The 23,212-nt window shown below is 42.1% G+C and overlaps 2 non-coding genes across 2 annotated transcripts; both read right to left on the reverse strand.

The window, feature by feature from the left end:
- Positions 1 to 746: 746 nt before the first annotated feature.
- On the reverse strand, positions 747 to 818 carry TRNAW-CCA (transfer RNA tryptophan (anticodon CCA)). Its single transcript has one exon. It is a non-coding gene; the product is annotated as a tRNA-Trp (tRNA).
- Positions 819 to 1,462: 644 nt separating this feature from the next.
- On the reverse strand, positions 1,463 to 1,534 carry TRNAD-GUC (transfer RNA aspartic acid (anticodon GUC)). The gene has a single exon. It is a non-coding gene; the product is annotated as a tRNA-Asp (tRNA).
- Between the last annotated feature and the right edge of the window lie 21,678 nt (positions 1,535 to 23,212).

A 23,212-nucleotide genomic window follows, 5' to 3' on the forward strand; every position in this document is an offset into this window, starting at 1 on the left:
AGTAAGCTCTGCTTCCTCGTATTAAAGTGATTAATAGTTGAAAGTGGTATCTGACTTGCTACCATTCGCATGAATAGGTGAAAACATAAAAAGCGTATTGGTGTATCACTTAAGTCCAACGGCTTCTAGCACTTTTTTTCAAGAGTTTGCTTCCACTTTTATTGTAAAACATTTAGTAAAGAGAGGAATCTGGAGTCATTCACCTGGGTTGGAATCCTGGGCGACCCTTGGCAGGTCACTATTCCTCTGTGTGCCACAGTTTCACCTGTAAAAGTGACATTTAATTACGTTTTGGGGTTGTTTACGGTGCCTGGCTCACGGGGTTAAAACACGTAAACTATTACAACATTCAGAGTTAGAAATTGTGCTGTCTCGTACTTGCTTTCAAAAGGCGAACGGGTCTGAAATCGGTTTTGGAAAAACAGCTTGGACAGTGCATTGTACATTTCCTGTGAAGGACCACAGTGCATAGGTATGCCCACTAATGTACAACAGAAAGTCCTCATTTCTACACATTACGAACGTTAAGCGACAGAAAACTCACTTTACAAGGCCTAAGGGTACATAAAAACATAAGCTTTCAGGCTCTAAGATATTCAGTTAGCCTTGTCTTTTTGCAGACAAAGTACTACTAGGATAACATTTGATCAATGAACATTGAATCCTAAAACGAAAGATATTTTTCAAAAATTGGCGGGAATACACCTAGGTTTACACAAGCCAGCGACTTCAGAAATAAAAAGCCGTGACCCCGACGTGATTCGAACACGCAGCCTTCTGATCTGGAGTCAGACGCGCTACCGTTGCGCCACGAGGTCCTGCTGGGCTCTGGCTCCCGCCGAGTCTTAGGACTCCGGTAACATGGCGGCTCTTCCGGGCTCTCCGGACCTTTCTTGCATTCTTTCCTTGCCCCTCCACTCAGTACAGTTTGGAGCTGGAGACTGATTCCGTTAGCGCCCATATTTTCCTGACACTTAGCCTTCTACCTAAGTAGGGATGGAACCAGCGGAGGCGGGAAAATGGGCTTTCCCTTTTGGTCTGGTCCCAAGCGTCAAAGGAAATCGGTCCTTCCTCTTCTTCAGCAAGCGATTTCCGTTCTTACCCGCCCGGTTAGGGGCGGAGACTTCGCCCTCTCTCTCCCCTCCCCCGACGGGTTCCGCGCGCTGAGTTCGTGACCTCGAGTTGGAATTTGGCGGGGCGCCACTGCGCACGCGCAGACCTTTGCCAGCTAGCGGCTGGAAGCGACGCTGAGGGCTAACGTTTTCTTCCTTCTTCTTCTTCCAACGATATAAAGCATTTTACTCTCAGGGTGCGCTTTTATTTCACGGTGAGCATTAAGCTTAAAAGTCACCATTTTGAAGAGAGGCACTTACAAAAGATAGAAGCATCTTGTGTTTGTCAGGAGAGTAACGCAGTTGAATTTTACACAGAAAATGCTTTGTGTTAGTAAAAGACAACCAACCTCCCCGTCGGGGAATTGAACCCCGGTCTCCCGCGTGACAGGCGGGGATACTAACCACTATACTAACGAGGAGCTGCTACCTAGCATTCTCCCAAGTCCTTCTTCAAGGTAAGAGAAGATTCCCTCCCCTCAGGCTCGGCCGCCTTCTGCTCACTCTCCCGAAGTGTGAAAACCTGACACTTGGCGCCGCTCCTCTCATTAGCCTCCTTGGGCACCTTGCAGTCTTCGTTGGTGGGAAGAGTAAATGGTATAGAAAAAAGGAAAAAAATGCACTTCCAGTTTTAGTGATGGTGACGTGTTGAAAACAGTTTCCTGGGACTCCTTAGGCTTTCCAGATGATTTAGGTTTCTGGCGGGAGGTTTTTATTTAATCGTGACCAAGAGTATGTGAGTTGAAGCAGAGCTTTACCTTCACAAATTTATGTATTCATTCTGAAGTCGAAGTTCAAGGATATCATATGGTTGCCAGATGTCCGGAGCAGTCGGGGTTGTCCCTCAGTCCGGTGCCTCTTCAAACAACTTGTAAGCTTTCATGACACAAAACTCTTGCTCATGCTTTGACCATCTGCAGCCAAATGAAATTTTATTAGCTGATTTTTTCTGTATTTGGGTCTCTTTCCTGAGGCGTCTATAATTTACTTGAAAATCACAAACACATAAGTGGTTAAATAATAATATATTTAAATAATTCAAAACAAGGATATTCCATTGATTAAACATAGGGTTAGGAAAGTGCACTAACAGAATAATTTGTATCATCCTGAGCCTTTTCATAAACAGGATCAGACCTGTTCCCAGGGGAACCAGGAGGGCCTCACATATAAACTTTTGACATTATTTCTAAATAAGCTAATTCATAGAGTGACAAATTGATGTGATTGAAAGTTTTCATTATAGAACTTAAACTTGTGGGTCATAAGGAATCCATTCCTTATAGTGTACTATGAATTAATATATTTTTATAGATCATAACTTACATGGTGTTTTCCATCTGATGAAAGAGATTATTTGTTTAATGCAGACATTAAACAAATGGCAATTTCTGAGGCTTGTTTGGCATTTTTTTTTACTCTTAAATACAGCAAAAGCCTTACTAAAACTCAGTCTCTTGGAACTCCCTTCTACTTCTGACCCTCCAGTAACTCGTGTGAGGTCCAAAGGGCACTGCGATAAGTATGGTGATGTCCTGTTCCTGGTAAGACTGAAGGGACTTGCCCCACGTCTCTCAGTTGGCAAAGCTGTAGGGCAGTGGGAACCCAAGTCTGAACTGCCCGTTACCCCCACGTTCCACACCGTGGGAGAAGAGGCTTAATCTTTGTCCCTTCAGAAGAGACACCATCCTCTCCACTGAAGCTCTGGTAAAGCTATGCCAGTGCTCATACGTGTGTTGTTACTGCTCTTCTTTTTTCTTCTCCCTAGGGAAATGAAGAAGCAACCTGAGTCAGCAAAGACCGCAGAGCAGAGAACTGAGCACCTGCTGTCCATCTTCCTAAAATGGAAAGGAAAAGAGGGGGTAGTTAACCTGAACAGGGTAGGGGAGCTCAGAGATTCCTCCCTGTCAGCACCGGGAGGAAGTAAAGGTTAAAATCTGACTGGCAGTACAGAAGGCACAGAACTCTCTTTGGAGGTAAATAGCGTGATGGCAGTCGATATTATTGAAAGTGTCAAATCTTGCACTACCTAAATAACTGGATAGCTTATCACAGCTTACAAAACCATTCACATTCATTTCATCTTCTCAACAGCCTCGGGAGGTTAATAGGGCAAATGTTCTATCCCTATTTTACAGGTGGATAAAGAGAATTTTGTGCAGAGTCATACAGGTAGGAAGTGGTGAAAGGCCAGGAATCACCCAAGCCTTGACTGCAAATCTTGTGCAGGGTTCACTTTGCTGCACAATTCCACATACAGGTATATTAACAAATAAATATGTATGGAGAGACAAACTTTGTTACTAGTATCAACATATGTGTCACACTTGTTCCTGTACGTATTAACGTTTACTCTAATTACTTAGCAGGCACTGTAGTTACTTATTCACTGTTGAACCTACAATATGCCAGACATTGTTTTAGATGCATGGAGAGGTTTAAAGGTGTAAATCTTGTTCTCATGGCACTTATATCCTAGCAGAAGGAAGATATAAGTAAACAAGGAATATAATAAATATGTTAGATGGTGACAAGAGTGGAAATAGAAAAAGACAGCATGGTAAAGGAGAGTGGTAAGTTAAACAGAATGGTCCGAGGGCCTCGTTTTTAAGAAGGTAACATTTGAACAGACTTGAAAGAAGTAAGGGATGTAGTCAGATAGCTACCTGGGAGGCACATGGGGCTTAGAAGTCATTGTAAAGACTTTGCCTTTTATTTTGAGGGGAAATGGGGAGCTACTGTAGGGTTTAGGACAGAGAAGAGACAGTCTGATTTACGTTTTAAAGGGTTTTTGGCTACTGGGTTGAGAGGAGGCTGTAGGAGGGCAGGAGCAGAAGCAGGGAGACCAAAGAGGTCTGCTGCAATAATCCACATGGGAGATGATGGTAGTTCAGGCTAGAGTGGGAGTGGTGGAGAATGTGAGAGGTGCTGATTTATTCTGAAGGTAGAGCCAATAGAATTTCCTAATAGAGTAAATCTGAGATGTGAAAGTAAAACAGGAATCAAAGATGCTTCCAAAATTTTTGGCGTGAACAACTGGAAGAATAGTGTTGCCATCAACTGAAGTGAAGAAGAAGAATGCACAACTTCAGAGGGCACCGTCCATATTGATAGTCCATGTGAAGGGCACACTGGGGAGGAGGCAGGGGACCATTCACATAGATGTTCTGTGGATGGCATTCCTTCGAATTGTGCAACATGGCATCTCTGCATGTGGAATAGTATTTGGAGGGCTAATAAGCATTTCAGTTTTGGATGTGTGAAGGTTGAGACATTGAGTAGGCTGTTGAATATAATGGTTGCGTACTCATTGTATAGGCCAAGCACAGTGCTGGGTGCTGGACATAGAGGGATGAACAAAGAACCTGACCTCAGGGAGCTTTCATTTTAGTGGAGGAGACACATATCACTAATCAAAGAATAACAACAACAACAACAAAGTAAAATTACAACTGTGACAGTTACTAAGAAGAAGATGTGGAGGGAAGAGGTTTTTCAGTAGATGGAACCGGATGTGCAAAGGTTATTGGAACTGAGAGAATGTGGTGAGTAGAGGGGTTGAAAGAAGGCTGAAGTGGCTAGGGAGAGTGAGGAAGATCATGGGAGAGATGAGGCTGAAAGGCCAATGGGAGTAGGACGATGCAGGGTCTCTCAGGCTGTGTTAAGAATCCCCCATTTTTTGGCCTGTTGTTCACTACTTTTCCTTTCTTTCTATTTTTAGGGTTTACATACAGTAAAATTCATTCTTTTTCGGGTGTACTGTTCTATGAGTTTTTACCATAATCAAGTTGTAGATTATTTCCATCACCCCATCACTTCCATCACAAAGTTCCCTTAAGCCCCTCTGCAGTCATTCCCCTCCCTCCAGCCCCAGGCACCACTGACCTGATTTCTGTTTCCAGAATGTCATATTAATGGAGCCGTACAGTTTGTAGCTTTTTGCATATGCCTTCTTTCCCTTAGTATTATGCTTTTGAGAGTCATCCACGTTGTTGTGTGTTTCGGTAGCTTTTCTTTTTTAATTTCTGATTAGTTTTCTATTGTATGGATGTTTGTTTGTTTATCCACTCACTAGTTGACGGACATTTGGGTTGTTTCCAGTTTTTGACTATTATAAATATAGCTATTGTAAACATTAGTGTACAGGTTTTTGTATGGACGTGTATGTTCATTTCTCTTGGGTCAATACCTAGGAGTGGGACTGCTGAGTCTTAGGGTAAGTGTATGTTTATCTTTATAAGAAGCTGCCAAACTGTTTTCCTACCTGGCTGTAACATTTTGCATTCCCACCAAACAATATATGAGAGTTCTTCTTGTTCCGCATCTTTGCTAGCACTTGGTACTTCAAATATATTTTTATTTGAGCCATTCCAATAGGTGTGTAGTGGGATCTCACAGTTTTTGTAATATGCCATTCCCTAATGATTAATGATGTTGAGCATATTTTCATGGATTTATTTAAGCCTCCACATCTTTGCCCATTTTTTAATTGGGTTGTTTTGTTATTATTGAGTTTTGAAAGTTCTTTACAGATTCTGATTAGTAGTCTTTGTGTGTGTGTTTATATCCTGGGAAATAGCAACACATATATAATATATATACCAACACATATATAATATATCTTGGGAGATATATTTTCTCTCGAGCTGTGTCTTGTCTTTTCACTCTCTTAAAGACCTTTTGTTTTTATGAGAGCATACATGACCTGGTTTCTTTTGTTTCTTTTCTTTTTTCTCTATTATTCTCACTTCCTCAACCCGACCTTTGAACATAATGTAAACAAGAATTTGGGCCAGTTCACTACCCAACTGTCTTTCTTCCCTTCCCTCCTCCTCCATAACTAAAGAAGAGCCTAAATTGCTCCTGAGTAGTTTTTGGATTCTGGAATCATTCATTCACAGAAATATTATGTACATCTATGAAAATGCAAAACTTCCCATGCAAATATGGGAACTAACCCTCCATAAACATTAAAATGCAAAGGTGAATGTTTATGATGTGGCCCTGGGAGACCTACATGGGTACATGTTTAGTTATTAATGGAAAAAAAAACTATTAAGGATGCTCCTACTTTGCTATTTCCCAGTGTAATTTATTTAAACAATAACCCAAAGTTAAAAGTGAGAGGCAGAGAAGTCTGTCTCCCTCCAGTTCAATCAACACTTCAGTCTTGTCTTTTCCTTTTCATTAAAAAATAAATCTTTATTGATTTGTTCTTTGTGCCAGGTATGGAGCTAGGCACTGGGGACAAAGATATGAGTAAGACTCAGTGCCGTCGAGGAACTGAGATTTCACGCGGAGCAGGACTCTAACTGATGGTTCTAATACAATTTAAATGCTATGAAGGCGGCATAGTGCATGCTTGTTGAGAGCTACTACGTGTAGGCTCTGTTTTAAGTGCTTTGCATATGTTAACTATTTAATCCTTATTACAATCCTATGAATTTGTACAATAATTCTCCCCCTTTTACAGATGAGGAAACTGAGGCATAAGAAGGTTAAGGTCACACAAGTAGAAAGTCATGGAAGTACGTGCAAAACACTATGGGCTTATAGAGAAGGAAGGACTACCTCTGCTGGGGGTGGTTGAAGAAAACCTACCCTTCAGCTGGGCATTCAAAGGATGGTGAACTTTGAAAGAGAAGGGGAAAGGTTTTCCAGCACTTCTGGAAGGGGGAAGCACTAATACAAAGGCTCAGAGCTTGTGAAAGAGTATGTGGGGGTTTCGGAAACAGCAAGGAGAGGGGCTGCTGCTTGTGGGAGAGGATTGCAGGAGGTGGGAGTGTCTTCCTCGTTCGTTGGAGTGCACAGTTGGGGAGAGTTAAAAATCACAGACTTGAGGAGCTGGCAGGAACCTTACAGATCTTTTTGACCTGTTCAGTTATACAAATAAGGAAACTGAGGCCCAGAGAGCTCCAGTGATTTCCCTCAGTTCTCAAGGCTGAGAACGTCACCATTCTTCCTTTCATTGGTTGCAGTAATGCAAGGCAATCTGTGGGCTTAGTGATGAGGTGATCATTGGTGGCTTCCAGGGCATCAGACCTTGGCATCACCTTCCCTGTGGTTACCTCCCCCTGGGCTGATCTCAGCTCCCTGTCCTTTGAGGAAACCACCTGCTGGCATTGGCCCCAAGCCTCAAGGTCAGTGACCTCCCTGTTCCTGACTTTTTTCCTCCTCCTCTTGCTGACCACCTGCTGACCTGCCCGGGTTAGTAGCAGTACTCATTGACCTGTCTGGCCTTAAGGCAAGCATTGGTCCCACTGGGAGGACCACTCAGTCCTGGTGACCCATGCTCTCCTCAAATTCATTCAGCTTATTTGGGGTGGGGTGAAATAGTTTCTGCTTCTTTTCTTTAGTCTTTACCTGTTTTGGCCTCCAAATGCGAAGTAACAGAAAAATTCCTGCTGCAAATGCATGACGCAGGTCTGGATTCAAGTTGCTCCTATATTAGGAAAAACGCTGCCTGAAGCGCTTTTGAAATTTCTTCTTTGATGATTCACTCATGTGATTAGCAAGATTATGTTATCAGAATTTATTGATAAAAATAAAGCTGATGAACCGTAAATGAGAAAACCAGCACAAAATAGCATGCAGAGTCCTATTTTTCTAGGCATTCATAAATATTGAAAAAAGTCTGGCAAGAAATACATGAAGATATTAAAAATAGTTATATCTGGGAGATGTCTGTTCTTTCTGCTTTTCTCTATTTTCTAAATTTTCTACTATGTGCATATTTTATTCTTGAACTCGGAAGAACAAACAATGAAAAATTTTTTTTTCAAGTTACTCACATCAAGCAAAGCAAACAGCTCAAACGCATACCCGTGATAGTCTTCCCCAGGCCTGTGCTAATCTATTCGACTGTGATTTTCCTTGTTAGTCGAAGATTTCATTATTTTGCAGCATAAGTTGTTTATTTTTAGTTCTTTAAGGCACAGAGGTCGGGGTGGATTAGGAAGCAAACAGCAGCTCCAGTAAAACTGGGCGTGCGGCATTTTTTCCCTTGTCCCTTTGTCTCCCGGCTCCCGTGTTCCAGGTCTTTTGTTGTTCTCCGCACGGACTTTGATTCGGAATTTAAAGAAAAACAAGTGCCGGCCCTCCGCGCGCCCTCTGGTGTCCCAGTGAGGTATAACCAAACGTAACCCACAAAGACCACAGCCATTTTCACACAGCGCTGTCCACGCGTGATGATGCCTGGAGACAAGAATGTCTGGAATTTTAGAGGAAGGAATCACACACCAAAGATCTTGACAGGTCCGTTCTTTGAAACTATAGAGGTGTGGATACTGATTTTTTTTAAAATGAAAATCAGCATCTGGGTATGTTAAAAAATAATTAGATCAGTTCTCAAAGCATTTGGTACAGGTTTCTGCGTTCTAAAACTAAGAAGGTCAAATTTTCTTCTATAATTACACCATAAATCAATACTTAGGGTTAATTGCAGTTAAATTAAGTGGAAGAGGTCTGTATACCTAGGCTTTAGCTTGACTGACAATGATTTCTGCGCCTTTGAGCTTTATCAAAATGATGTGAGAGTTGATACTGAAGGTGCTTTATAGCTATACTTTACTTCTTTGTATTGTGGTTTCACCAAACTACATGTTTTTTAAAATTACATTTCCCCTACAAAAAAGACAAGGAATTTTTTTTAAAGATTTTATTTTTCCTTTTTCTTCCCAAAGGCCCCTGATACATAGTTGTATATTTTAGTTGTGGGTCCTTCTAGTTGTGGCATGTGGGATGCCGCCTCAACGTGGCCTGACGAGCAGTGCCATGTCTGCGCCCAGGATCCCAACTGGTGAAACCCTGGGCTGCTGCAGTGGAACATGGAAACGGGGCAGGCCCCCTAGACAAAGAATATGTATATATATTTTTTTCTGCTTTATCTTCCCAAATCCCCCTTGGTACATAGTTGTATATCCTAGTTGCAGGTCCTTCTAGCTGTGGCATGTGGGACGCCACCTCAATGTGGCCTGACGAGTGGTGCCATGTCTGTGCCCAGGATCCGAACCTGCAAAACCCTGGACCACCACAGCAGAGCACACGAACTTAACCACTCGGCCACGGTGAGGCCCCAGGAATATTTTTTAAAAATGTTTATGGGTTGATAAGATCTCAGGCATTGCAGTTTTATTTGAATAGGTGTTGGGAAGACCAAAGTTTACCTCTACCCTCTTAGGGTCTCCTGCTGGGCCTGAGGGTTAAATTGACATAAGACGGATTAACAGGAGGAAAGCACACAGATTTTTATGTGTACATGGGAGCCCCCATTGGAAAATGAAGACCCTGAGAAGTGGCAAAACCTAAATGTTTTTTTATACTAGGTTGAACAAAGAGATGCTGTTGTGGAAAAGTAAACAAAATATATGGGGCGGCTAAAGGAAGATAAGTTATTTTTTATTTTTGTTTTTTCCAAGATTAAGCTTTTTTTTTTTTTAACTTTTTGCTTTTATTTTTTTTTCCTTTTTTTTTCTCCCCAAAGCCCCCCAGTACATAGTTGTATATTCTTCGTTGTGGGTCCTTCTAGTTGCGGCATGTGGGATGCTGCCTCAGCATGGCTTGATGAGCAGTGCCATGTCCACGCCCAGGATTCGAACCAACAAAACACTGGGCCGCCTTCAGCAGAGCATGTGACCTTAACCACTTGGCCACAGGGCCAGCCCCTATTTTAACAAGGTCTATTTGTACAGGATCCTTTGGGCCTCCTCTCGGGATAAGAATGTTTCTTTTTCTTTCCTCCTGTCATAGGCAGGACACCTTTCACATGGGAGTTTTGTCTCCTGCTTTCCGGAAGAAAAAGGGGAGGTCAGAGCTCCCTTCTTGCACCTGTTGTTTTTCAAGTGCTTTTTTACTCAAAAATAATCCTTATGCCAAAGTGGCATATTTTGGGGTGGCATGTTCTGCCACCTGTTACGGGTGATGCATGTACATGGTATGAAATTAAATGAGTACCAAAGGGTATACAGAGGAAAGTCTTTCTCCTATCTTTGATCCGTAGCTACAATTCTCACGTTGTCAGGATATCACGATATGAGGATCAGTGCAGCAGCTCGACAAGGTCATCAAGAGCTCTGGGTTCTTTCTTCTCTTTCCTCTGGGTCTTTTCTCTGTGCACCCCTTAGCAAACTGACTTTTCTTTTCATGATTGTCACTTCATGGTTACAAGATAGCTGCTGCAGCTGCAGGCATCATGACCACTTTCAAGGTTGCAGCATGAGGGAAGAGACAGCTCCAAGAAACTCTCCTTTTGAATTTGTCCCTTTTGACAGGCAGAAAGGCTTCCCAGAAGCACTGTGGCAGTTGTTCCCTTATGTTTCTTTAGCCACTGTTGGGTCACAAGGAGGCTGGGAAAGTGACTACCTGGCAAAAGGGAATGCGTAGTGATTACAATATCAGTTTTTAGTATTCTAGTGTTCTGTGCTGTTTTTAAAAACTGAAATCTGGTTAGTATAATACTGTTTTTCCTTCATTTAGCAATAATGTTTTAATCAGTTTTATGTCTGGAGCTATGCCCAGAAAATTATATACTGCATTAAAATTCCAAATCAAAGGTGCACATGTTTTGAAAGCATTCTGACCACATCCTTTCTCTATTTCAAGTCTTTCCACAGCATCTTATTGTTGATTTATTTCCAATTTTCCTCATTATTAAAGAGGTTGACTGTCTTCTCATATTTATCTGTCATTCGTACTTTCTCCAGAGCTAGTTGGGGTTCTAATTTTCTTCCAGAGTGGACTGGAAGACTTCTGGTGGGGTCATTTTAGAATGGAAGGGCATGGTTTAGAACAGCAACTGAGACAATGGTGACATCATCATTATCTCAGGATAACTAGGGGTAGCTGTATCTCCCAGTTTGCCTGTTGTCCTCGTGGGTTTTATTAAAAGCACTCCAGTCACTCTTAAAAGGGTCTCGATTTGGATGAAAAATTATGTGGTCATCTATTATTTGAAATATACATCAAAATATCACAGTTGTCATTTTGCTCGAGTCTCAATCACTAGGCGCAGGATTATCATGAAGGCTGGAGTTTGGTCAGCTTCTTTTGTTGTTGTATCTCCAGAGCCCAGACCAGTGCCTGGTACACAGTTAAGTGCTTAATAAATATGAATAAATCAATAACTAAACTCATTGCTTGGAGCTCGGCACATTGCCATCTGAGCAACTGGCTTCTGTTAGCAAGGAATATAGAGGAATAAGTTTGGGGTATATAACCAATGGTGCCTGCCAAAACATGCATTTTAGATTTTGATAGATTTCATCAAATTGTTCTCCACAGGGGTTGAGCTGGTTTATACTCCCACCAGCAATATGTGAGAGCATCTGTTTTTCTAACCTTCATCCACATGGTGTTATCAAAATTTTTATCTGCCAATCTGGTAGCTTTAATTTGTATTTCCCTTATTATGGAGAAAACTGAGCATATTTTCATATGTTTAAAAGCCATTTGAAATTACTTTCCTGGGAACTGTCTGTTCATATCCTTTGCCCATTTTTGATCAAGTTATTGGTCTTTTTCTTATTGATTTGTAGGAATGTCAATTGTTGTTCCCACTTTCTCATGTCTGCTGAGTTTGTTTATGGTGTTTTTTTTCCTAAGCAGAATTTTAAAAATGTATTTATATTTAACTTCTTTCGTTTTATAGCTTCTTTGATTTGTATCATGCTCACAAAGGTTTTCTCTACTTCAAGATTATAAAATAATTCTCCCATATTTTCTTCTCATACTTTCAGGTTTTCAAATTTTCAAGATTTGTACATCTTGATCCATCTGGAATTTATTTTGGTGTAAGCTTTGAGGTATGAATCCAAGCCAATATTGTTTATTGAATATTCCACCTTTTTCCTACTAATGGAAACTCTTAAGGGTTCCTTTTTTCAGGGACTCCATTCCTATGACCAGTACTTTTAACACTCTAGTAAGTTCTAAGGAAAGGAATTCAAGGGCAGAGCAGTCAGGATGAAAATTTAATCTTTAGTTTCATGTCTTACTCTTCTTCATTTTACAATAGCAATACCTTTTGCTATGCACTTGTGTGTTAAGTATAATACTGTATGAGACATATATGTAGAGTTTAAAGAATAATGGTAAAATGACACTGTGTCCCTATTACCCGGGTTAACAACTGAAACATTGCCAGTAGCTTGAAATTCCTCCGTACTCTACTTCAGTCATATTCTCTCCCCTCTTCCTCAAGAGGTAACCACTCTCCTGACTTTTTGGTAATTATTCCTTGCTTTGCTTTATACTTTTACCACCTATATGTATCCTTAGATAATACACCGTTTCTGTTTTTGACAACTGAGTGGCAAGCACAGCCATTGTGGCAGGCTCTCAGAAGATAAGCTGAACAGATCTCTGAGTCAAGTTCAGGTTCAGTGTTCCTAAGAGAATCCAAGAGCTTCCTCAGGGAAGGGAGGGGTCAGGATCAAAAGAGAGTTCTGGGAAACAAAGGGTATACCACAGTTGGGAAATCTGCTAGAGCTGTGATTTGGGCCAGGTAACGGACATCTGCGGAAATATAGTCGGGGGTGGGCAGCTCTCTATCTGCTGCTTTCCATCTCTCGCTGGCCTCTCTCCTACTCTCGAGAGGAAATCAGACCCTTCCATGGGGTGAAGTAATTTCCTCAGCTCACCCAGACAACAGGCCATGGTGGAGGTGTTAGTCTTCTGTTGCTGTGTAACAAATTCTCACAAATGTAGCAGCTTAAAACAACACACATTTGTCGTTCCCAGGTTTCTACAGGTCAGGAGTCCGGCACATGTTAGCCGCTTCTGTGCTCCAAATCTCGTGAGGCTGAAATTGAGGTGTTGATTGGCTGTCCTCATCTGGAGGCTCAGCTAGAGAAAGATCCTTTTCCAAACTACCTCAGGTTGTTAGCAGAATTCAGTTCCTTGCAGCTGTAGGACTGAAGTCCCCATGGTCTTGCTGGCTGCCAGTGGGGACTGCTCTCAGCTCTTGGAGGTGGCCCTCAGGTCCTTGCTCAGCAGCTCTTTAGAGTGATGAGATTTCTGTGGCTTACAGGTGAAGTTCTGTGAATCACCTGCTTCTACCGGCTTCTCCCTTGACCTTCTCTTCACACCCTCAACTCAGTTGTTTAAGCCTCTGATTCCTTCTGTTACACCCCTTCCTATTTGTGTACCTGCAGTGGCATCTGTTTTCTTGGCCAAACCCAGACTGATACAGTTGTTTGCTTTCAGCATTGTTCTTGGGAAATCTAAAACTATTTTGATTCCTAATACTTTATATGTGACTCTTTTATCCTCTCTGGGGGGTGCTAGAATCATCTTTTTGACCCTTAGTGTTTTGAAATCCCAAGTGGTGTGTCATGAGTGCTTCTGTTTTCATCCATGGCGTATGGCTTTCAGAGAGTCTTTTCAAACTGGGGTGATTCATGCCCTGCAGTTCTATGATGTTTTTATGAACTGATTATTTTCTTCAATTTATTTTCTCCATTTTATATTTTTGGAACTCCTATTATCTGGATGTTGATCTTCTTGGGTTAGTTCTCTAATGAATTTTTTTTTTTTTTTTTGGTGAGGAAGATTGGTCCTGAGCTAACATCTGTTGCCAATCTTCCTCTTTTTGCTTGAGGAAGATTGTCGCTGAGCTAACATCTGTGCCAATCTTCCTCTATTTTATGTGAGATGCCACCATAGTATGGCTTGATGAGCCATGCTAGGTCTGCACCTGCGATCCAAACCTGTGAACCCTGGACCACCGAAGCAGAGCACACAAACTTAACCACTACGCCACCAGGCTAGCCTCTAGTTTAAAAAATTTTAATTGTTCTTTCCCATAGCTTTATCTTTTTGCTCTACTTTTGGGAGATTTCTACAAATTTATCTTCTAACCTTTGAGTTTTTAATTCTGTTAGCATATTTGAAAAATTTCAAGTGCTCCTTCTCACATAAAGATTACAATTTTAAAATGGCATTTAGTTCTCGTTTTATGGGAACAGAATATTCTTTTTTTTCCTCTGAGAATATTAGAATCTTTTTGAAGTTTTCTTCTCCTTTCTGTTTCCTTCAAGTTGCTAAACTTTCTGTTTGTTTGGTTTCCAGTGCCTGTGCTAGGGGCTTTTCTTGACTGATTGGAAGTCCTGGGTTGTCTGCTCCTGATTAAGAGTGAGAACCCGAAGACAATTTGTAGTTTTGAGAGTGTGGGTAAAGCTTGTTCTCTTTGGGAGCCTTACTGTAGGTGTCCTGAGTAACTATCCGCTGTTTCCATGTCTGTATCCTTAGTTCTTTCCTCTTGAGCTGCTTAGGTTACTCTGAAAGTATTTCAGTCATCTACCTGGAGGACTAAGATCTGGTTGCCAATGTTTTGGGAGCCAAATAAGGAAAGAGAGGTGAGGGTCTCAGCATTCAGCCTTCAGTGAACACATAGTTACTTAATATACCTGATTTCGTACAGTATCCATGATTTCAACTGTCTTCAAGTCCAGAGAATGCCATTTTACCTTCCCCAGTGAATATACCATCAGTATATTGCTGGTGTGAGAAAGGGGCATGGGCCTAGCTGTATGAAATGAATAAAAGGACCTAGGGGATTAACTGCTGCCTCTTTATTTTATCATCGTATTCTGCCCCCAGTTCCAGAGGTCCTTGATACTAGCAGTTATTCTGAAGTGTTAATCAGGTTGATTCTCAGCTTCCCTCACTGCCAGCTTAGAATTCAACTTTCTTGGGTCTGCTATCAGTTACCCCTCATCCATTTGTTTTCTAGTTTCCAACATTTCTTGATGCTTCCTCTTTTCTTCCCCTTGACTCGTGGATTTATGTTTAAAAAAAAAAAGTTCTTCAAAGTCACAAAATGGCTGCTGCAACTCTTGACCTCTCATCCACGCATTGTGACATCCAAAACAGGAAGAAGGAAGTTTTTATTGAGAAGATAAATTGTTCCAAAGTTAGACCACCTCTCAGTTTGATTGGTCAGATTTGTATGCCCACCACATGCCCACCCCTATATCAAATCATAGCAAAAGGGAAAGGAAACCATCAGGGTTCAGTAGCTGGGGCTGGGGAAGAGCCCACTGTCTCCAAGCATATTTCTGCCTTATACCTGCACAAACAGGGGCCTCTGTGAGCAATGGATAAGGGCAAATATCTGCCAAATAGGCAACCTACATTGTTTGCCATGTTCCTGATATAAGCATGCCACACGTAACACTGAAGACTTGTTGATTAGTTGACAACCAGTAGGCAAAAAGCAGATAAAAGTGTCTTGAATGCCTCCTGATGATGTCACATCATTTAAGGTGCAGTGATCAATCCATCAGTAGCACAGAGGGAGAGGATAAGAATGGTATTTTATAAGAATGAGATAGGTGGCCAGAATTAGCAAAAGTTTCAGAGTTTGCTTTAGGAAGAAAGTTAAGACAATGGAATAAGAATTTGATTAAATTCACAGCTAGAACCAGATACATCACTTTAACATTAATAGCAAAAAAGCCAAGAAAGAAAATACTTCCAAAAGGAAAAAAGTGTATTTGAAGCTTTTTGGGATTTCTATTCATGAAAGAAATGGTTTTCAGTTGGCAAAAAAGTCAGCGGACCTCTCTACATAGCTGAGGAGGTTAGCTGATCCTGCTGCTTTTGATGAATTATTAGAAGACTCACCCACTTAGAAAAAGCTGTGTGCATTTGAAATAAATCATTAAAAAGTAAAGTTGATTGTAGCTTGTGAAAAACAAGACAAACAGGTACATGTAGTTCCTTTCGAAATATTTGTTCTCGAGTTCTGAAGGGATTGTGCCAGTTGGGTTCTTAGAACTCACACTAGCTAGATTAAGCAGAAACAATTTATTAAGGTTTAACTGAGAGCTCAGAGAAACTCTGGGAGGGTCAGAGTCAGGCTTGGTGGCCTCACAACCAGAAACAAATGACATGGTGGCTTCACTGAAGACTCCGTTATATCGTCAGCCGCTGAAGACCCTGTTAGAGTGCCCTCTACCGCTGTCTGCACTGAAGACCCCCATCGGAACATCTGCCACTGCCGCCTCCTCAGGTCGGCACCTGTACCTGCACCCTTTCCAGAAACATGGATTCAGTACACTGCCTCTTTCCTCCTGTTCTGCAAATTGAGTTTTCAAATGGTTGTATCTGATTAGTAGAGCCATGTCACATGTCTGCACCCTAGCTGCAAGAGAGGCTTAGAAAATAAGTTTCTGATTTCTGCCTTTGAGAGTGGGACTCATGTGGTGGGAAATTCTCCAAGCAGAGGAAGAATGTACAATAGATGCTGGGCTGCTGTGAAGAGGGTACATGCCAAATGGGAAGAAGACAGACAGGGCTAAGAGAATGGACTTTGGATTCAGATGGACCTTAGTTCAAGTCCAGCTCCACAGCTTCCCCAGAGTCACTCTGGGTCAGCTACTCAAGCCTGTTTCCTCATACAGATAATAATAGTGGTGACCTTGTAGAGGTGCTATTAAGATTGAATGAGGCAAAGCATAAAGGATTTAACCTGATGCTTAGTACATGATCAACACTCACTAATTACAGGTTCATATTATTATTGTTTATGTGGTTATTGTTATTGTTGATGTAAGGACAATCAAAACTGAGCTATAAATTTGAACCTTTATAGTACATTTGGTGGTTTCTGTCCCAAGAATTACAATTACAATGTTAAATTCAGATCCTCCTTTTCTAGCTCAAAGAACCCCACAAGGAGTTAGTACCAATATCCTGATAAATTATAAATGCCTTTGTCATACTCACCATCTTCCTATATCTTCTCCTTGCTTAATATTTGTCCATCAGTACAATCACAGAATGCCAGTTATAGGTCAAAATGTGCCCTTATCAAAACCAAAGTAGAAATAGAACAGCTCAGTTCATGTTGATGTTGATAATGTTATGTTTGTTGTTTTTTTGGTGGAAGGGGTCTTTTATATATGTGTGTGCTAATAAATAAACTGGTTTGATAAAAACTTTGGCTGGGAAAGGATATTAACATGTAAATATCTCTATGAAATAAAAGATTAGTGGATGCATTGCCAGTGTATACCATCACAGAAAAGAACAAGGAATGAGGCAGTGGAATCCTCTCCATGTCCACATTTCATTGAAATCCTCCCTCGCTTTTTAGAGGAATGATGAAAGTCTGGTTTTATTATGCTGCATAGGCTGTTCTGCAAGTGCTCCACAGCTAACCCCCTTGTAGTGTAGTGAGCACGGCGTTTTGGAGTCAGAGGGTTGGCATTCAAACCTCTACTCTGCCATCTATTAGCTGAGTAACTGTTTTGAGCCTCAGATTTGTCATCTGTAAAATGGAGATAAAATACTTTTCTTGCAGAGTTCTTGTGAAATAAATGAAGTGTTCAGTATGTTTGGTGCTTAGTAAAGTGTCTGACACAGTCTGCATTAGCCACACATGATAAAGAGAAAAGGTAGCAGAGACAGTTAAAAAAAACTTAATTGGGGCTTGACTTTCATTGTACTGCCTTAGCTGTTTATAGAGAATTTAGTAAGTTTTTAGGCTGGCAACATTATTTTAGTTTCCCCTGTGTCTTAATCTGTTCAGGCTGCTCTAACAGAATGTCATAGACTGGGTGGCTTTAAATAACAGACATTTATTTCTCAGAGTTCTGGAGGCAGGAAGTCCAAGATCAAGATTACAGCAGATTTGATGTCTGGTGAGAACTCTCTTCCTGGTTTATAGATGGCTGTCATGTCCTTGTGTCTTAACATGGTGGAAGGGGCAAGGGAGCTCTCTGGGGTCTCTTTTATAAGGGCACTGCCCTCATGACCTAATCACCTCCCAAACGCTTCACTTCCGAATACCATCACATTGGGGGTCATGATTTAACATATGAATTTTTTTGGGGGACACAAACTTTCAGTCTCTAGCACCCTGGATACTGTTGGACCTGTGGTCTGGTTTTCAATTGCTGCAGAACAAACCACCATAAAACTTAGTGGTATAAAATAACAATTTTATTATGCTCCCAGTTTCTGTGGGTCAGGAATCCAACAAGGGACCATGGAGTTGGCTTGCCTCTGCTCCACAATGTCTAGGGCCTCAGGTGGGAAGACTTCAATAGCTAAGCATGGCTCAAAAGGTGAGGGGCTAGAATCACCTGGAGACTTTTTACTTACATATGTAGTGCCTGGGCTGGGATGACTTGAAGACTGGGCTTAACCAGGGTTGTCACCTGGAGCATTACCTTTGGCCTCCCTGTGGGGCTTAGGCTTGTGATAGCGTGGTGAGTGGGTTCTAAGAGAGAGCATCCAGACAGCGCACAATCCAAGAGTACCAGGCGAAAGCTGTGTGGCCTTTTCTGACCTAGTCTCAGAAGTCACAAAGTGGTCACTTTTGCCACATTCTGTTGGTATGAGTGAGTCACCGAGGCCAGCCCAGATTCAAGGGGAGGAGAATTAGGCTCCACTTCTGGATGGCAGAGTGGCCAGGTCACATTGCAGAAGAGCATGTGGGATAGGAGATGTTGAGGCCTCTTTGGAAAGTGCTGTTTCCCAGAGCCTGGTAGGGTGAAGTGGGTTGAGCATATTTCAGCCTGGCACTGAAAGTTTGGTTCAGGTGAAGATGTTTCAGATATGTTACTCAATGAGAAAGGCAGCTTGTAGAACAGCATGTACAGTACGATTTCATTTTTGTTTAAAAATATGCAAAGCTGTATCTGTATGTCTTTGCATGTGTATGTGAATGTGTGCATTTGTGAGTGTGTAGTGGGTATGATATATCAAGGGCACAAAAATTGGGTGTGCTAGAAATATGACAATTGTTTTCTAAAACTCAATTTCTGACTACTATTCCCATATTCCTCCCCCCAGAGTCTGTCTTCTGCCCATTCTTCCTGACACAGAAAATGGTCCTTAGTTGCTACTAGATAAACACAATTGACTTCAGTGGTTGCTCAGTCGCTTCAGTCTTAAAGTCCTGGCATATTCAGCATTGTTTCCTGTCAGTATTCCTCTTGCCTCCCTGGAGTTAATGCTAAGCTAAGCTAAGCTTATGCTAAGCTAATGCTAAGCTAAGGGAGTGTTAAAAGATAAACTGAGGCATATTAACCATTTTAAGAGTTTATTTGAGCAAAAATTGGTTCAAATGGGGCAGCACCAAACTGGAAATGGTTAGGGGCATTCTGTGGACTGGAGCCAGGGGAAAGACAAATAGAGAAGGTGCAAAAGCAAAGAAAAGAAATTCTTTGATTGGCTACAGTTTAAAGCCTGGATGGCTGTTTGTGGTTGGTTGTCCTTAGCCTTTGGATTTCATAACCTTGAGGCATTTACAGGTTTAGATTTTGGTTTGCTTGTAGGCTGCCAGGGCATTAGAGCCACATGAGTCTAATGGCCTCCTTGATTAATTAATTTAATGGGAGTTTGTGTAAATGCCACTTTGGCAGCTGGGGAAGGGAGTGCCTGCTTTTTCATCTTGCCCATGACATCCTGCGTCAGGTGTCTCTCTGCCCACCTGTTGTCTGAAGGCCCTGGCTTGGCTCTGCCTGGTTTCCTGATGCTGGTGCTCTCTGGAGATGAGACCTCATCCTCCACACTCCCCCAGTGCAACTACTCCATGTCATATCCCTCCACTGCAGTGATTTCTTGTCTGGGCTGAAGGATGATCGTGTAGTCCAGACTGTTCTTTTCCTCTCTCAGCTTGCTTTTGAGAACCATTTGGGCCCTGGGGAGCTTTTGGAAGCTCTTGCATGACAATCAGGGAGCCATGGAGATCCAAGGGACTGACCGTGTATTTTTTCCACTCCTTTGTGTTTTATGCTGCAATATGGCTTTTGGTCTTTTTTTTTTTTTTTTTTTTAAAGATTGGCACCTGGGCTAACAACTGTTGCCAATCTTTTTTTTTTTCTGCTTTATCTCCCCAAATCCCCCCGCCCCGTACACGGTTGTATATCTTAGTTGCATGTCCTTCTTGTTGTGGGATGTGGGACGCTGCCTCAACGTGGCCTGACGAGCGGTGCCATGTCCACGCCCCGGATCCGAACCCTGGGCTGCTGCAGCAGAGCGCGCGAACTTAACCACTCGGCCACGGAGCCGGTCCCCGGCTTTTGGTCTTAAAAGAAAAAAATGTGTGGTGTGTTCTCTTTAGTACCTCTGCTAAAAATCTCTAAAGTAGTGGATGCCCACCCATCTAGCTGGGGGCAGGGAGCAACAAACACAGACTCTTAGAAGGCAAAGCAATTAATATTTTATGTATCATCCTGCCACATATACATAGGAAAGAGAATGATGTGCATCTGGATGATGAGAAAATCATGGGGATTTTTTCCATTTCTTTTTGTTTATCTGTATTTCTAAGTTGTATACTATAAAGAAGTATAACTTACTTATAGGATTAAAATTTTTGATCCGTATAATCCAGATGTAGAAAATCAAGATTCTTTAATATCAAATGATCCAAGGATATAATTTTTTACTTATAGGATTAAAATCTTTGATCTGTATAATCCAGATGTAGAAAATAAAGATTTTTTAAATATCAAATAACCCCAGGATATAATTTTAATTACTATGATACAATAATACTCAAATATTAGTGTATATTGCCAACAGGATATTTGGGGGGTATATATAAAGGGCAGATCTATAACCCAGTTGAACCTCTTTGATTAATTTTGTCAGAGGTTAATGAAGTCATTGGAGGAAGAATAAATGCTGGTTTAGTTCAGAGGCAGCCCCTGATTTAGGTTAGCTTGGGTTGGTGGGTTTTAACTCACTTTCTCCTAAGTCATTCCTAGGTTAGAAGATTCCAAAGCACCCGGTCTGGAGCTATTGGTTTGCTCTAGGCTAGAAGTTTGGATCCCAGTCCAGATTACGTCTGATTCAGGGTCACACATTCCCTGAGGGGGGCCAGATGGGGTGCTGTTTTTCTTGGCAGTCTCCTGGCTGTTGCTTCAGCCCAGAGCACATTCTTCCTGTCAGGCTGATGTGCCTGTCCAGTATCATCTATGAGGTAGTGCTTGGCATTTCTGGACAGCCAAGCATACGGAAAAGCACAGCTTCTTTCTCTAAATCCACCCTTTTAAAACCAGTAGGTTTATACCTACTGAGGGGCAGGGCTGAGAGACTGTGGAAAAGTCCTTTCTGCAGTAGAAAACTGTCCCTATAGTTCCGCACAGACTCCAGCATGTGGTGCTTGCTAGTTAGCCCATGTGTATTGGTTCATACCTTTTAGGTGTTAAGTACCACTGAAGTGAACTCAAACTTATTGAACCTTTTAGAAAGTTTGTTGGCTTATGTCACTTCAGAGTCCACAGGTAGAATAGCCTTCATAATTGGTTTGATCTGGGAGCTCAATTATGTCACCCAGAACTTAGTTCATTTCCATTTTTCAACTCTGCCTTTCATCGTGCCAGCTTTATTGAAAGGCAGGCTGCCTGCTCTCATGGGTGAAAGATGGCTTCCAGCAGCTCCTGGGTCTACATACTTCTTCCATGTCAGAGAAAGATAGACTTTTCCTTCAAATATTAAAGAAAATGCTGGACTTCATTCTGGTTAAACCCATTGAGGTTATGTGCTCACCAGTTGCTGTGACCGGAGAAATGCTACGTGATGATAGATCACTGAAGTAAAAAGTGATTGGCTCAGGCTATTTGGGCCTGGAGCTAAAGGGGTATCAATTCTACCCATGGCCAAGCATAGAAGAGGGGCAACACCCCAAAGGAGACTCTGGATGCTTTTAAAAAGGGGAGAAAATAAGGGATGAGTTTGAGGTAGTCACCTCAACAATTGCCTACTACGCTTTGCTTCTTTATCCTCTGCTAACCGTGATTTCTTAGCTCCTCTTCTTGCAGTCAGAAGCTCCTGAACTTGCTCTATAATCCTCATGCTCTGTCCCATAGCCCACCAATTCTTTTCATTCTAGTCATACATGAGATCTGTTCTTAGAAGGATGGTTCTCTAGAAAGGTAGAAATTTCCCTGGAAGTCATTCTTTTCTACCCAAAGCAGTGAGGCCATGATAAAAAGCACCTCCTAGAATGCTGAGAGCAAGGACCAGAGGAGCAATAAGATATGAGGGTCAGAGCCTCCTGGAATCATGGCATTGTCAGGATAAAGCCAGCACTGGCCGTGGAAATCATCTGGTCAGCATGGCTCTAGCTCAGCACAGTAAAATCAGGATGGTGGGACTGGTGACCCCAGGCATGCAGGCAAGGGCAGAGTTTCTTGGATGTCAGGAGGCCTGAGACCTCTAATATCTAATGTGCCTCCTTGAGCAGGGACGTGATGTACTGCCTACAAAGGACACACTGGTCCCTGTAGCTGCCTATACAGGAAGAACCAAGGCCAGGACAGAGGAGTGCAGGACCTTGAAAGCAAAAGAGTAAAAAGAATTTAGATCTTTTCCATCTAAGTAGGAAGAAGAGCATCTCCCACCCAGTGCAGTAAGCTTCAGTCATTCATGAACTTCTTAGTGAGTTCTGACTGTGTACTTGGGGCTATGCTGGCCCTGGAGACACAATGATGAACAAGTCGTCCCTGCTCACTTGGAGACTGCAATAGGTGGGGACACGGATTAGCCAAGTTTCTTATGGCTTAAGGAAGCAGAAGTGACCTTGTATGCTTGTTGAAAGAATACTGGAGGTTCTTAGAGAATTCACGCAAGAGGCAGAGACTAAGGCAGCTTGGGACACATTGCTAGTTAGAGGTTAACAACGTCTCTGAAGAGTGCTGTTGTTAGTGTGAAGGGTTTCTGTGTTCAATCTCTGTGGGTCTCGATTCCAAATTCCTAGAGGGGGCATCTGATTGGTCCAGCTTGAGTGAATCAACTATGGTTCAGGGCCCAAGCTTATGAAGTACAGACATGGTTGTCGGAGTCTTACCCTGTCTGTTGAGTGCAGTTCCCAGAGAAGGGAAGAAGGCTGTGACCATGAACTCCACTCTCTGTGGACAGGGAGGTAGATAAGCAACAGCAATTACGGCCCAGTGTCACCAGTGCTGTGTTAGGGGAAGCACGGAGTTATATGGGAATGTAGTAGTCAAGATTCTTTTGGAGGCAAGGTTTAGAAGCCCAACTTAAACCAATCTAGGCAAAAAGGGGAAATTGAAAGACTCACATTGTGGGGCTGGCCTGGTGGCGCAGCGGTTAAGTGCGCACGTTCTGCTTTGGCGGCCCGG

This window comes from Equus quagga, chromosome 19 (assembly GCF_021613505.1).
Source record: "Equus quagga isolate Etosha38 chromosome 19, UCLA_HA_Equagga_1.0, whole genome shotgun sequence".
Classification (NCBI taxonomy): domain Eukaryota; kingdom Metazoa; phylum Chordata; class Mammalia; order Perissodactyla; family Equidae; genus Equus; species Equus quagga.